Source organism: Plecotus auritus (assembly GCF_963455305.1).
Source record: "Plecotus auritus genome assembly, chromosome: 11".
Lineage (NCBI taxonomy): Eukaryota > Metazoa > Chordata > Mammalia > Chiroptera > Vespertilionidae > Plecotus > Plecotus auritus.
This window is the reverse complement of record NC_137777.1, coordinates 12944743-12959085: the sequence shown is the minus strand read 5'-3', so window position 1 is coordinate 12959085 and position 14343 is coordinate 12944743. Positions and strand designations below refer to the sequence as shown.

Genomic DNA, 14343 nt, shown 5'->3' with positions numbered 1-14343 from the left:
CACTGAATATATACCTACATATAGAGAAATTCCTCCTGAAAAAGAAATGAGGCCTGATGGAACAGCTGCACAACAAAGGAGAGAGGAACCACATAGAGAAGGGTAAGAGTGATGGAGACATGATAACAGCAGTAACCTCACCCCTGATGAGGGAACTGCAGGAGGGAGGGATATCAGTGAGGGCCCGTGGGCAGACTGGCCCTCCCTGGGCACAGTGAAAAAACAGTGGATTAAAGGGCAGCAGACTATGTGAAGGAAATCCATTTACTAACCCTGCAGCATCTGCCAAATGGGCGAGAAACTGCTGGAAGTCTCTCTGGGACTGGGGGTGCTGGCCAGGGCCATTTTTACTGAATCATGAAGAAATAGAAAACCTGAATAGACTGATTACAAGCAATGAAATTGAATCAAGAATTTAAAAACTCAAAAAACATCTCATCCAGGATGAGATGGCTTCACAAGAGAATTCTACCAAACATTTAAAGAATTAATGTTTATACTTCACAAATTATTCCAAAAAATTGAAGAGGAAAAAATGCTTCCAAACTCATTTTATGAGGCCAGCACTATCCTGATACAAAAATCAGACAAAGACACCACAAAAAAAAGAAAGTACAGGCAAATGTCCCTGATGAACACAGATGTGTAAATCCTCTACAAAATATTAGCAAACTAAATTCAACAATACATCAAAAGGATCACACACCATAACCAAGTGATATTTATTCCAGGAACACAGGATGGTGCAACATCTGCAAATCAATCAATGTGGTATAGAACTTTAGCAATATGAAGAATAAAAATCATCTCAAAGGGTAAGAAAGAGGGCAGTGGGAAGAGATTAACCAAAGAACTTACATGCATATATGCAAAGCCCACAGATAATAGTGTGGTAAAGGCCTGGGGTGGGGTGGAAACTGGGGGAAGGGGGACAATGGGGGAAAATGGTGGACATCTATAATACTTTCAACAATAATGATAAATTTAAAAAAAGAAAATCATATGATCATCTCAACAGATGCAGAAAAAACATTTGACCGAATTCAACATCCATTTATGATAAAAAAGAAACTCTTAACAACGTGTATATAAAGAATGTACCTCAACATAATAAAGGCCATATATGACAACCCACAGTTAACATCACTCAATGGTGAAAAGCTGAAAGCTTTTCCTCTAAGATCAGGAACAAAATAAGGATGCCTTCTCACCACTTTTATTCAACATAGTATTGGAAGTCCCACCCGCAACAACTGGGCAAGAAAAAGAAATAAAAGGCATCCAGATTAGAAAGAATAGGTAAAACTGTCACTATTTGCAGACGACATGATACTATACTCTAAAGACTGCACCAAAAAACTATTAGAATAAATGAATTCAGTAAATTTATAGGATACAAAATTAATATAAAGAAAATGGTTGCACTTCTATATACACTTATAAACTATCAGAAAGAGAAATAAAGACAATACACCCATTTACAATTGCATCAAAAAGAATAAAGTATCTAGGAGTAAATTTAACTAAGGAGGTAAAAGACCTGTGCTCTTCAAACTGAAAGACACTGATAAAAAAAGAAAGTGAAGATGACACAAATAAATGGAATGATATACCGTGCTCATAGATTGAAATAATTAATATTGTTAAAATGTCCAGACTACCCAAAGCAATCTATATATTTAATGTAATCCCTGTCAAAGTATAAAAGGCATTTTTCACTGAACTGGAACAAAAAAATCCTACAATATGTATTGAATAACAAAAGATCCAGAATTGACAAAGTAATCTCGAGAAAAAAGGAAGTTGAAGGTATCACGCTCCCTGATTCCAAACTGCACTACAAAACAATTGTAATCACAATTGTATGACAGTGGCATAAAAACACATGTATAAGTCAAAGGAATAGAATAGAGCACCCAGAAAAAAATCCACACATATATGATCAATTAATCTATGATAAAGGAAGCAAGAATAAACATTGGGGAAAACACAGTGTCTTCAATAAATGATGTTGAACTGCTACATGCAAAAAGTAAAAGTGGACCACTTTCTTATAGCATATACAAAAACAAATTCAAGATGGATTACAGCCATAAACGTAAGACCTAAAACCATAAAACTCTGCAAGGAAACATAAGCCATCCCTAATCTCTTATTTCAGTAAAATTCTCTACTATCATCGTTTTAAGTATAGTTTCTTATGATAGTATCCATAACCATGCCTAACTCCTAAATAAGTCCTTCTCCCAATAAAAAAAATGTGGATATCCTGGATCACCTCCAACTTGATATTTATGCAGGCATTCATTATTCAACCAATATTTATTGATTATCTACCATTTACTGGGTATACCAAGATAAAGTGAATAATTTGTGTATTTTTTCACATCACATTTTTCCTTGGCAATTTGTTAGCCTCAAGTTTTGAGATCTTAATAAAAATTAGAGGAAAAAAAGACAATCAACAACATTTATAATATTGCCTCTGTTAAGCAAGTGAACTATTGAAAGACACGAACACTTCCCTATTATCATACAAACCCTATTCTTTCTTGCTTCTTTTAATTCACTTCATGTGCCATCAATTCTTTCATTCTGATCCATTATTTATTTAATTCTGTGTAGTTGCTGTCCATTTTTTTCTCTCCCCTTTCACCCTTTTCCCCAATAGCTTACTCTTCACTTTATATTTACTTTTTCTAATCTTTTTACAGTTTGTACTTGCCTATATCTCAGGTTTACTAGCATTGATCCCAGACTTGTTTAAGCACACACATGGCATTGAGAATTTAAAAAGCTAACGTTGGCCGCGAGCTCACAGGACAGGCACTGCCTAAGTGCATTAAGAAGTCACATGACCAACAGGTACCCGTGTGCCCTTCCTGGTGTCTTGTCTCCTTTTTTGTCCTTTGTTTCATACACCTTTAAGGAAATTAGGGGTGGATCACTTTGGAGACTAATTTAACCCATCCCCATGTGCCTACCTGCCCCCTACACTTGCTACACACACCAGCCTGCCTTGGCTCTGCTCCTCATGACAGAATCCAGTTATCTGTGGACCACAGAAAGGCTCACTCACAAACACAGCTTTTAAGTTTAAAATAGAGTCTCTGTTTCCTTTTAAACATTTCCTGCTAATTAAAAAAAAAAACCCTACAACAAAATAATAGAAAACCATGTTAGTTCAGTGATTTTAACATTGGTCTAAGTGACCATTAATAAGAGATTATGATGATCACTTAATAATAAAGAGTAGTTATGAATTTTACAGGGGCCATTTATAAATGGTAAACCAAACTTCATATTTTTACCACAAAATATGAAAATAATCCCTGGGACTCACGACAGGCTGTTAATTCTCCTTTCCCCTTGCTTTCACTCTGTGAGAAGCTGGCCTGTGGGACATCATCCCCTCCTTTCTTTCTTAATCAGGAAACATACTAAGTATCTTCGCTGGGATAAAATGAATCGTATTTTATATATCACCACACACATAAGCCCAGGGCCACTGAGAATACTGAGTTCTTAAGCAGGATACTTAGACATTCAAAACCTGGTATAAATGGCAACAGTTCCAGCATGTATTTTCTTCAGAATGAATTCACGCAGAATTGGACAAAGTGGCTATGTGTAAAAATTATGAAGAGCTATCTTCTTGGCCCTGGAACATTGGGGAAGACTGAGTAATTCTGTGAAGTTTTCTCTCTCTCTGCCTGTATGTAAATGATAAAATGTTTACCTTTGTTCTAGCTGGTGAGTATACAGGTGTTTGATGTGTTAAGCTTTACATTTTCTGTACTTTTAATTTCCCCACTAAATTTCCAAAAATGAGAGGAGAAAAATATTAAAGAAATATGCTGTGAAAGTCTAAGATTTAAAATGATCAGTTATCCTTTAGAAGCATGAACATCACTAAAATTACTTAACCTCTGATCAGGCCATTTTTAAGAACTTTTAATTTTGCAATAATTTTAGGCTTTCAGCAAAGTTGACAGCTTTTAACTTCGATATCCTTCACCCAGCTTCCCTTTATGTTAATGTAACAACTTATGATAGCATGATTCTCGAGAGCCAGTAAATTAACATCAATGCAAAACAACTAACTAATTTAGACACCTTATTTGAATTTCACCAGTTTCTTCCTCTCATGTCCCGTTCCGATTCCAGGATCCTACCCAGGACCCAACGCTCACTTAATGACTGTGTGTTCAGGTCATTTTGACCCAGTGTATAACCTCTTTCCTCTACCTCCTTCCATTCCACAGAATGCTTTTCTGCCTGATTTTTCCATTGGCTTCTTTCAAAAATCTGTGTTTATATTTTTAATTTCAGCTCTAGCAAACTAATGGCAGATATTTAATTAAAGTAAATGAGGTGTAGCAACATTGAGAAGTCATTTCAGAAAGAACTGGTGTGATAAACAGAAATAATCTTGCTTTGCTTACATACTGACATACTTTTCACTGAGTGTAAAAATTTAGTTCAAGGAACTAATAGTTTCATGACCTTTAAAATACTCCTTCAGAAGACTAATAAATGCAAACCACTTGTTTTGGAGAATGTTTACAGAGCGCTGCCAGCGCTACATCATCGTCTCTCCTAGACCTCAGGAAGGCTCCTGCATCTCCATGCTGACTGTGCAAAATGCACTTGGAATCAAGCTTCTGTATGTCATTAGAAAGAGCGCTCCATGATGACATGTGCTAGCAAAGCATGTCCAGGTATTTTTTATCCAGCTGGAAGTAATCTGAGGCTACCAGAAAACCAGCAGACATGTGTTAGATACATCCACAAGTCGATTTGCACAGCAGCGAAGCATCACGATGCCTCCAAAAGTAAGGAAGAAAACTTTTTATCAGTACGATCCATGGAACGATGACCAGAAGTGACTAGGTGACTGGAAAAAGGTTTTGTAAGTATGGTCCATAAAGAGATGATGAGAAATCTTTTCTAATTCCTTCAACTAATTATGTTGAAACACATAAAAATAGCACTTGGGTATTTTAACCACGGAAAAACACACACCTTGCTTCCCACCCCAACCCCCCCAACTTGATCAGAATATGTAAGTTTAGGTCAGATCCTATTTAATTACACTATATTTTGTAATAAGCCTATATAATTATACCCAGTAATAAACTAAAGTATAGGATAAGATCAGTATATGGAACAAACCATAAAGGTGTGGGAATTACAATGGATACGAGATGAAAGGCATGCTGATGCTTCCCAATTTACTAAAAAGTCTGGCCATCAAAATGAGAGTCCAGCCCTGACCGCTTTGGCTCAGTGGGTGGAGCGTCGGCCTGTGGACTGAAGGGTCCCAGGTTCGATTCTGGTCAAGGGCATGTACCTTGGTTGCGGGCACATCCCCAGTGGAAAGTGAGCAGGAGGCAGCTGATCGATGTTTCTCTCTCATCTCATTGATGTTTCTAACGCTCTATCCCTCTCCCTTCCTCTCTGTGGAAAATCAATAAAGTATATTTTTTAAAAAAATGAGAGTCCAATTGGCAGGTCTACCTGCTAACATATGTCCCTCTCCAAGGCACCTAATGATTTCTCATGAGTGGGCTTTCCAGTCTCCAGGGCACCCACCAAGGCCTCAATGGACCCTAGACTAATCCAAACCCTTTCCTTCGAACTTAGGAAAGTGACAAGTAGCAGAAATAGAATTTTTTTCCCCTTTCACATTAAGAAAGGGAGAATTACTCATGAAAGATGAAAATGTCTGCTGAGTTGGCTATTTATACTTGGCCCTGTCTGGGAAAGGTATTTTTTGAGAAATGTTTTAAAACATTCGGATCCTAGAAAAACCAAACTAAAAATACCAAAGGGTGTAGAGGGTATGCTTTGCCTCTTTCTTCCCCTCCAATCTGCCACCATGCTCACTGTTTTTACAGTTGTGTCAGTTTATTAGAAAAATAAAACTTGATTGGATCATGTGTCCATGTTTTAAAAACACCCAGACTGGCAGGTCTGACTGTGCATATTGGCAAGTGTATGACAACCTTTCCAGAGAGGAGAGAACAGCAGCAAATACACACGCTATAGGCTCTTAGATGACTACAATAGCCGGTTAGTGTAATTACATTAGGAAACTGCCAGCGAATTAATTTTTCAAAAAGTAAGTCACATGGATGGAGGAATTGGTATAAACTTTATAACAATGTTGAAAGCAAAATGACTTGCTAAGTAATCTACTGCAATGGCTTAGAAACCGGTCTTGATCTACACAATCCAGGTTTGTATGGTCTGGGGCAACAGGAAGACCAGACTGCCTCAGAATACCCCGGGCTACCTGCTCCACGCTTAAGGAGGGAGTTAGGACTAGCTCGGGCGGCCTCAGCCCAGGGTTCTTTGACACGTAGGGAGTCCCACATTGTAATGGTGGTCCATGAAGCATTTTCAGTATTTCAGAACGCTTGAAAGAAATCACAGGTTTGTCTGAGACAGGGCTGAGGAGGTGGACTGAAGCTTTTACTTTTGGTTGGAGTCTATCAGGTAGGTGTAGTCATGTTAGCTATGTAATCCTAAATGCAGTTTGGTTGGATCATGAGGCCCATGAGGGAAAGAATAAAAAGGGTTCTTGATAAAGAAAAGGAAGATCTTTAAGATAATTTCCAGCTCTCGAATTTACTGATCTATGTATGCCCTCAGCATTCACTGGTGTGACTGAGTTGGGGAGGAAGATAAAAAAAACAAAACAAAACACCAATATTTACTGAGGGACATAATAAATTTGTACCAAGGAATGTGTAGAATATCCTACATACATTATCTCGCCTGTGAATTAAATATTTTTGCCTTCATTTTGGAAATTAGCTAAACTGTGACTTTTACCACAACCAAGTGCCGGTAAGTAGCAGGGCTGGGATTTAGATTCCCTCTGCCTCCTTCCAGCACCATATTGCCTTATAAAAACTACTACTGTTAGTTAGCTCTCAGTAATTTCATTTTTCCAGTTGGTAACATGGTTGTGAATAAATGCTTTTTCCTGTCCCCAGCCGTTTTGCACGGCCTCGGTATGTTATGCCAACATAGCCTACAGGTCCAGGGGCCTGGCCAGAGAGCAACAGAACATCTAAGATGTGTCTTCAGCCACTCATCACTGACAGGGTTGCTTTGCCAGAAACTTTCCTAGCAAACTGCCTCCTGGCTTATGTGGATGAGAGGGTAATTTGCTGTGACCACAGGCAAAACTAAAGGCTGCATGGGGGGTAGACACTTACTTCTAACCCTCTCGTTTCCCATAGTCCCAGTGCTGGGGGCTATACCAATGCTTGTCCATTTCTCTGAATACTAACCTATATGGTGCTACCAAGGATGCAGAGGAGAAGCTGTGAAGTAAAAGATCTCTAGCATTTAATTACTAGGACCGGAACCTTTCTTCTCCAATAGGATTTTGCACAGTGAGATAACTTCATGTTAATTCAGAGCATTTCTGTTGTCTAAAAGGTCCGTTTTCTCCTGCCCAAGGAACATTCTGTTTTAACATGTGTACATGAGAAATTTTTATCAGTTGTTTTTTCTCCCCCCAAATGTATCTAACTCTAGAGAAATGATTCTTTACCATACATTTGTTAAAACAAGGAAAGAAATAAAAACCACTTTTTTTTTTTTTTTTTTTTTTTTTTGCTATAGTACAAAAGACATAAAATCCAGGGCAATTGGACACAATTCTAACACATATGACCTGGCGCCAACGTTTTTCTAGCAGTCTAGATCAAGTCTGAAATTTGGTAACTAAAACAATAGGAAGAAATAGACTAATTTAGCTGGAGACAAGATCTGAAGGGGGATACACTTGGAAGACTGCAGCCACGGTCCTGGATTTCTCATTAGAACAGAGCAGAGTCTTATGAAGACTTCATATTCCCCACGAGAACCACATTTACACAATTAACAATTCTTTGGTGAAAAAAAAAGCTTTCATTATTGCATGTGGACACATGTGGGCTGTGTAAAAATATAAGAGATGTGTAACCCATGGTAAACAGAAAGTAATGATCTTAAACAGGCCAAACCCTTGAACTCGTCATTAATAAATGTCTCTCCTGCATTCAGCTACCCGGGCTGCTGGGAGCCTGTTTTCTTCAAGTACTTCAAACACTGAAATCCAGGAACATTTATTATTTTAATCCATTACAGGCAGTGCTTGATTTAACTTTATTGGTTGTGGTGGTGGTAGTGGTTATAAGTGGGGGCACAGCAATGTTCTTTTACACATCATTTCAAAAGGGCTTAATTATATTTTATAGCTTGGGCCAGGAATTCTGCTTGTTTTTTGTCTAACAAGGTTCAAATGGAGTTCAGGTTGGTGATGAATCAGAAGAAAAAGTCAGAGATGGTTATCTCTGTGAGAGGAGCTCACCCCCTCGGAAGACCGGGCAGGTACATCACGTTCACCCGCCACAGCACAGGGCAGGGCTCCACAGCCTGGCTGGCTGCTTACTACACGGTTTTTACTTTTCGAGCAACCCGGAAATTAACCCATCAGACGCTCAGCCCAGCGGGTATCTTCTAATGTCTGCAGTTACACTCCTATCTGTATGAGGCTTCCCACCGGAACCCGAAACAGTGATGGTAACCACACAGCGCTGAAACAAAAACGTACACGAAGAACGGTAATCACATAACACTTAAAACGCATTAAATCCTTATCACAGAAAAACGTAAGTATCCCGAATGAGAGACGTATGAGACTGCACTAACATAATTTGGTTAAACAAGAGACCGGTGACTGTATAAGCATTCCTGGACAGCGTGGATCTACTAGTGGGTGGTTGTTTTTTAAATATCAAACATTTTTAATCTCTTACCTCTCTTTTTGAAGATATGAATAAGAGATCCTAACGTAGTAGTGTTAATATTGCTTATATGCTCCAGAATTATGTCTAATATTATATAATGATAAAAATTATGGCAGAGAGTAGAGTTCATTTGTTGGGATGTTTTCCCCACTGTGTAGGATTTCTGAGAAGAGGACAAAAGACTTACTCCCCAAGGGAGTATCTTACACATTTATGGTTTTTATTTCCCACTAGGTTAGGAAAATAATATGGGACATTATTTTGAAAAAAAGTTATGAGAATTTTACTTTTTCTATTTCCCATTCAATTTTCAGAACTTCTGAAAATTCTATTTTTTTAATGTCTCATTTCACCATTATGCACAGAAAAATATCACTGTTGAAAAAACTCCGTAATCTAGAGGTAATTTAAGAGTAAAAATAGAGGGACATGCCAGTTCATCAGTAGCAACTTTGAGCCTTGTTATAAAGTAACAGGAGGGAATCAGAGCAGGATTAATAGTGGTACTCGGTCCTGGGATGAGGGTGTCGTGTTTCCTGGACTCTAGGCCATCTGTTCTGCCTGCCTACATTTTACTTCTGCAAAACTATAAACGCACCTCTACCTCAGGGACTATAGAAAGGCATTAGAATTCCTCTGCTTTTCATTATCACAAGATTCAGTAACTCATTTCATTGTCAAGATAATCCCCTTTTACTCTTTCTTTTGCGTTGTGAAGTTTGCCAAAATGACAAATAAAATCCCAGATGTTATACACCCAATGAGGTCTCTACCTTCCCTCCGGTGCTGGGTTTAAGCTACTTGGGACACAGTGTCAGAAATGACAAGACCCTGGTGCCCACACCCACTGTTCACTCAGGTCGGTTAGCAGCCTGGCTGTCTCCCAGCTGTGCTTCCACTTCAGCCCTCGCTGGCTGCTTCAAGTCAGGTCTGTCCTCTGGCTCTGCCTGTCAAAGAATTCATTTCTTATGGCTCAGGCATTGGAAGAAGCACCGTTTCTTTGTAAAAGTGACAGAAGTCTTTGGGGTGCTGTAAATGGCTTGCTATGGAACGTATACTCGTAGGCAGTCCTATCTAACTGGATGCTTTACTTCCTCTCCGCTTCCCTGCATCCCCGGGCATCCGCTGGTGCTGACAAGGCCTGGAGGGCGCGTCCTCCGGAGATCCAGCTAACTGGAAGGAAAAGCTGGAGCTCCGCTTGCCTCAATTAATGGCCCGGTTTCACTTTTCAGTACATGAAAAGGAACCTCAGGTTCTTTATATTTTATTGGTCCTGAATTCAGTGAACATGAGAGGAGGCATTGGGATATGTGAAAAATAATATGGTTATGCTTTCCCCCGTTTTTGTTTATACACAAAGATAAGTACATCTGGATGACAGAGGCAGGGGTAGTGAAAGTTGTTTAAACCATAGCTCTCTGACTAGGAGTTCAACTCCTGGCTCTCTGCGTGGATGAAAAGTCCTTTTGGAAAGGGATCCTTGCAGCTCTTCCCATTTCTGACTAAAACGCCAAACAAGATGGCCTCACTTAGGCTCCTCCCCTAACCTTTGTTCATTCCCTACTTCCATTTTTCCTTAATCTACATGGGGACTGCTCATCTAAGTGCCCCGGGAAAGAGCAAGGAAGCCTACAGTAAGGCTACTTCACAGCCTGAATTGTGCACCCTTGTTGCTGAAATCTAAGGAGTGCCGCCCTAATAGAGCCATAATTTACTCTGACAAGGGGAGCTGAAGGCTGCTCCTTCCCTCCCTGCCTGTGGAAAGCGCTACACTGCTCTCCAGGATTTATAGCTACATACTCCTGGCTTCTCCAAAAAGACACGCTTCAAACGGCAAAAAAGCCCATGTTCTGTGTGTATGCGTGGGGGGAAAGGTGGCTGTTTTTAAAAAAACATACTATAGAATGGGATGGATTTCATGGAGAGCAGAAGAAATGTTATCTGCCTTAGCACGATTCAGAAAATAAGATATAATTTCTAAGTGAGACTCATTTTGTTATTGATAATACAGTCATAGGGTTGTGTTTTTTTTTTATATATTATACACCAACTTTTAAAATACAAGTATTACGTCTACTAAAATCAACTTTAGGGCCCTTTTCCCAAAGACATATGGGAGAATGTAAGTATTCTAGCAGAAATACAAGTTAGGTTATTATAAGTCACTGTTACACCAAGCATCTGCAGGTGGAATTTAAAAAAATCAAGTCCCTTGAAACTCTCATAGTTGAGGATTGCAGAACAGTACAGGAAACTAAGGAAAACTCGTTGATTTTTTTTAAAGTGGAAAATATTTAACCATTTCATTTTGTTTCAAACAATGAACACATTTCAGTGAGAAATAGGTACATCTTTTGTTGTAAAAACCAGTAAATGAATATGAAAACATTTCAGATTTCAATGTATTGACAATGTCTTGGGAAGAAAACTAACTTTCCCCCTTTACTTTTTTTGTTATTCCCTTTTCCCATGCACTTCCCCTAAATTTATGACAGTTAAATGATAAAAAATATAACTAGGCAAACTGAAATATTTTTGTACCTTTCAGAAGTGAGGAAACATGCCTACAACACATTCTCAATTGTGTTTCTCTAAATATTCCTTAGAACATAAGATTCCTCTAGCATTACACATCTATTTCAGCTCCTAAATTAAAACTCATCTGGAAAGGACCGTTTTACCCTGTTTATATAACATTGTCACATAAAGAGTGTTAAAAAAAATATTTCACTAAAAATAGCTTGCGTAAGTTAGGGATTAGAGTAGTTTCTGCTGCTATAATTATTCCTTTGTAGTTTTTTCCATGATGTTTTTGCACAGTGTTTTTGACTGTGTTTATTAAAGTCAGCACATCAAAAAGGATCAAAGAGAAAGTGAGTGAGAACCAAAGAAACCCCAAGTGTGTTGTCTCATTGGGGAGTTATGCAGATTCGCATAAACAAGTGCAAATTGCTGAGGTTTTAATGAAAATTTTCTACAATTATTTTATCTTAAGTCATTCTATACAATAACATCTGTACAGCAGATGGCTATACTGTACCAAGGCACTGTTCCTTTTTCTTTCTCTGTTTAATAGTACATCTGAGATGACTACTTTTGTCACTGTGCTCAATTTGGTTCAGCAAATAATTTGAAAAGTGCAGCTGCTGCAGATGGTCACAATAGTTATATAAACTATAAAATCAAAGACACAGTTAAGTATTTCTGTATTAGATTCAAACTATAAAAATTTGACATTAACTCTGTTGAGCTCAAAGATATACTATAAAAATTTTGGTCAAATGCAGAACGATGTCACTTGAAAAATATGAACTATGACTATTGATAGATTTTTTCTTTTTGGTGGGTGTCACTTTTAACTACTTATCAAAAATGTACCTCAAATAAAGAACTACATATGTTTTATCCAAGTTCCAAAGCATGGATTTTTAAGATAATCAACTACACAATAAAAATGAACGTTTAAAGCTTAAGTTATATTTTACTTTAAAAAAGTTTTGCTTAGTTAAGAATCACTTTTTGAAAAACATGTAGTAATCTCTCAATTATAATTTCCTAGAAATTAGTCTTCAGCAGAAACTAGAATTTAATCTTATTTTACTTAATTATAACTTATTAATATTTTGCTGATTTTGTTATCTTCTTAAAATGTTTGAGCATGTCATTATATTAAGCAGAAATGCACAGAAACCTGATTTGGTATTTGTTATGCTCTCATAATAAAACTGTTCAGTTTAATGGCTAACTTCTATCTGTTTTAGTTTGCTGACATAAATAACTATTTTAGAACATTTGCTGGGTACCACAATTAGAGTTGTATGATTTATGTCTTAGTCAAAGCTATAGTTGTTACTTCTGTGCTTGACTAGATTAAAAAGCATAAATATAAAAGAAATAGGGTAGTTTTTCTAGGGTGGAGTGGAAAAAACAAATGCAAATACAGAATGAGTCTATGACCTTGTCTAGCTCAGTGAGAGGATTTTCATGATATGTTAGAGATATTTACAAGAATAGACACATTAACCAGTTAACTGCCATGATATTTTGAATTTCATTAAAAAAGGTCTGCTGCTTGCATCTACAGGCTTATGGCGTACAAATGGTTAAACGTGGATAAAATATGAGTAGCTAATGAATAAAACAAGAAATGAGGCTGGAAAAAGAAAAGGATGTAGAACTGCGCACAGTACATTTAAACGCTCACTCGGTTGAGTCCTAGCCTTTCCCTGCTCTATGATTAGGTAGAACTGAAAAGGTGTGGGGACAGGCCCAGTGCTGTCTGGTTGCAATGTATTTGTGGGTAAATCAGATATTGTAGCCCGGTGTTTCATAATCTTTTATGCCCCATGGACCTTACATTTTTTCACTTCTAACTTTTAAGACAATAAAAATATACAGTTTTCAGCTGGCTTAGTCACAAATATTTCTGGTGAGAAAGAAATAAATCATCTATTTTTTGGCCTAAAATTCATACTTCTCAACTATAAAACATTTTATCTCTTAAACTACTGTGCCCAAACTGGCTATATGGAACTAAGTTATAGTTAGTCTCCAGCTGCCACTTAATTACTTTTTTAGTAAGCCACTACGTTGCATATAGTTTCAGGACTTACTTTATCCCCCTGCCCCCAATTCTTTCCTGCAAATTAAAGTGGGGAAAAATGTTTCCCTTTTGCTACTTTTACTTTCAAAGTAAATTTCTGGCCCGGTGCCCTGAACTTTCACAGTAGCAGCTCCAGTGATTGAAAGTGTTATTTCCCACCTGTGCCTTGCCTTTTCCTTCCCTCCATGCATTCCTTCTGCTTGCCCTTTCTGACTCGGTGTGAAGAAGCACGTACCAAGTTAGTCACGGTGACAAAGAGGAAAATGTAGATGTCACTGCCTGTTAACTTCTCACCTCTCCGCCACCGTCCAGGACACTCGGTTGCAGGGCCTGTGACGCCCTCTCTTTGCGAGGCTGGGCAGGGTACATGGCTTTTTCTTGCCGGGGGCTGCTGCCTGGAAATCCGCAATGGCCCTGTCCTTGCAGAACCGAACCCTGACTTCTATCACACTTTGGGTAGCATACGTGCCATAGAGCAATCTCTCTCTTTTTTTTTTTTTTAATATATTTTATTGATTTTTTTACAGAGAGGAAGGAAGAGTGATAGATAGTCAGAAACATCGATGAGAGAGAAACATCGATCAGCTGCCTCTTGCACACCTCCTACTGGGGATGTGCCCGCAACCAAGTTACATGCCCTTGACCGGAATCGAACCTGGGACCTTTCAGTCCGCAGGCTGACGCTCTTCCACTGAGCCAAACCAGTTTTGGCCAATCTCTCTTTTTTAAGTAAACTATTACCAGGGACTTAACGCAGTGCACCGGAATCACCTGTATGACTTTTGCAACACAGATTTCTGGGCTCCACGCCCAGAATTTCTGATTCAGCAGGTCAGCAGTAGGGTTCAAGAATTTGCATTTCTAACAAGTTCTCAGCTGATGCTGATGCTGATACTGCTGGTTCTGAGACCATACCCTGACAACCGCTAC

General features: G+C 38.4%; 1 protein-coding gene across 3 annotated transcripts in view; it reads right to left on the bottom strand.

Moving 5' to 3' along the window:
- Positions 1-14343, bottom strand: part of VPS13B (vacuolar protein sorting 13 homolog B) — a 635560-nt gene that overhangs the window by 152394 nt on the left and 468823 nt on the right. The window lies entirely within an intron of this gene.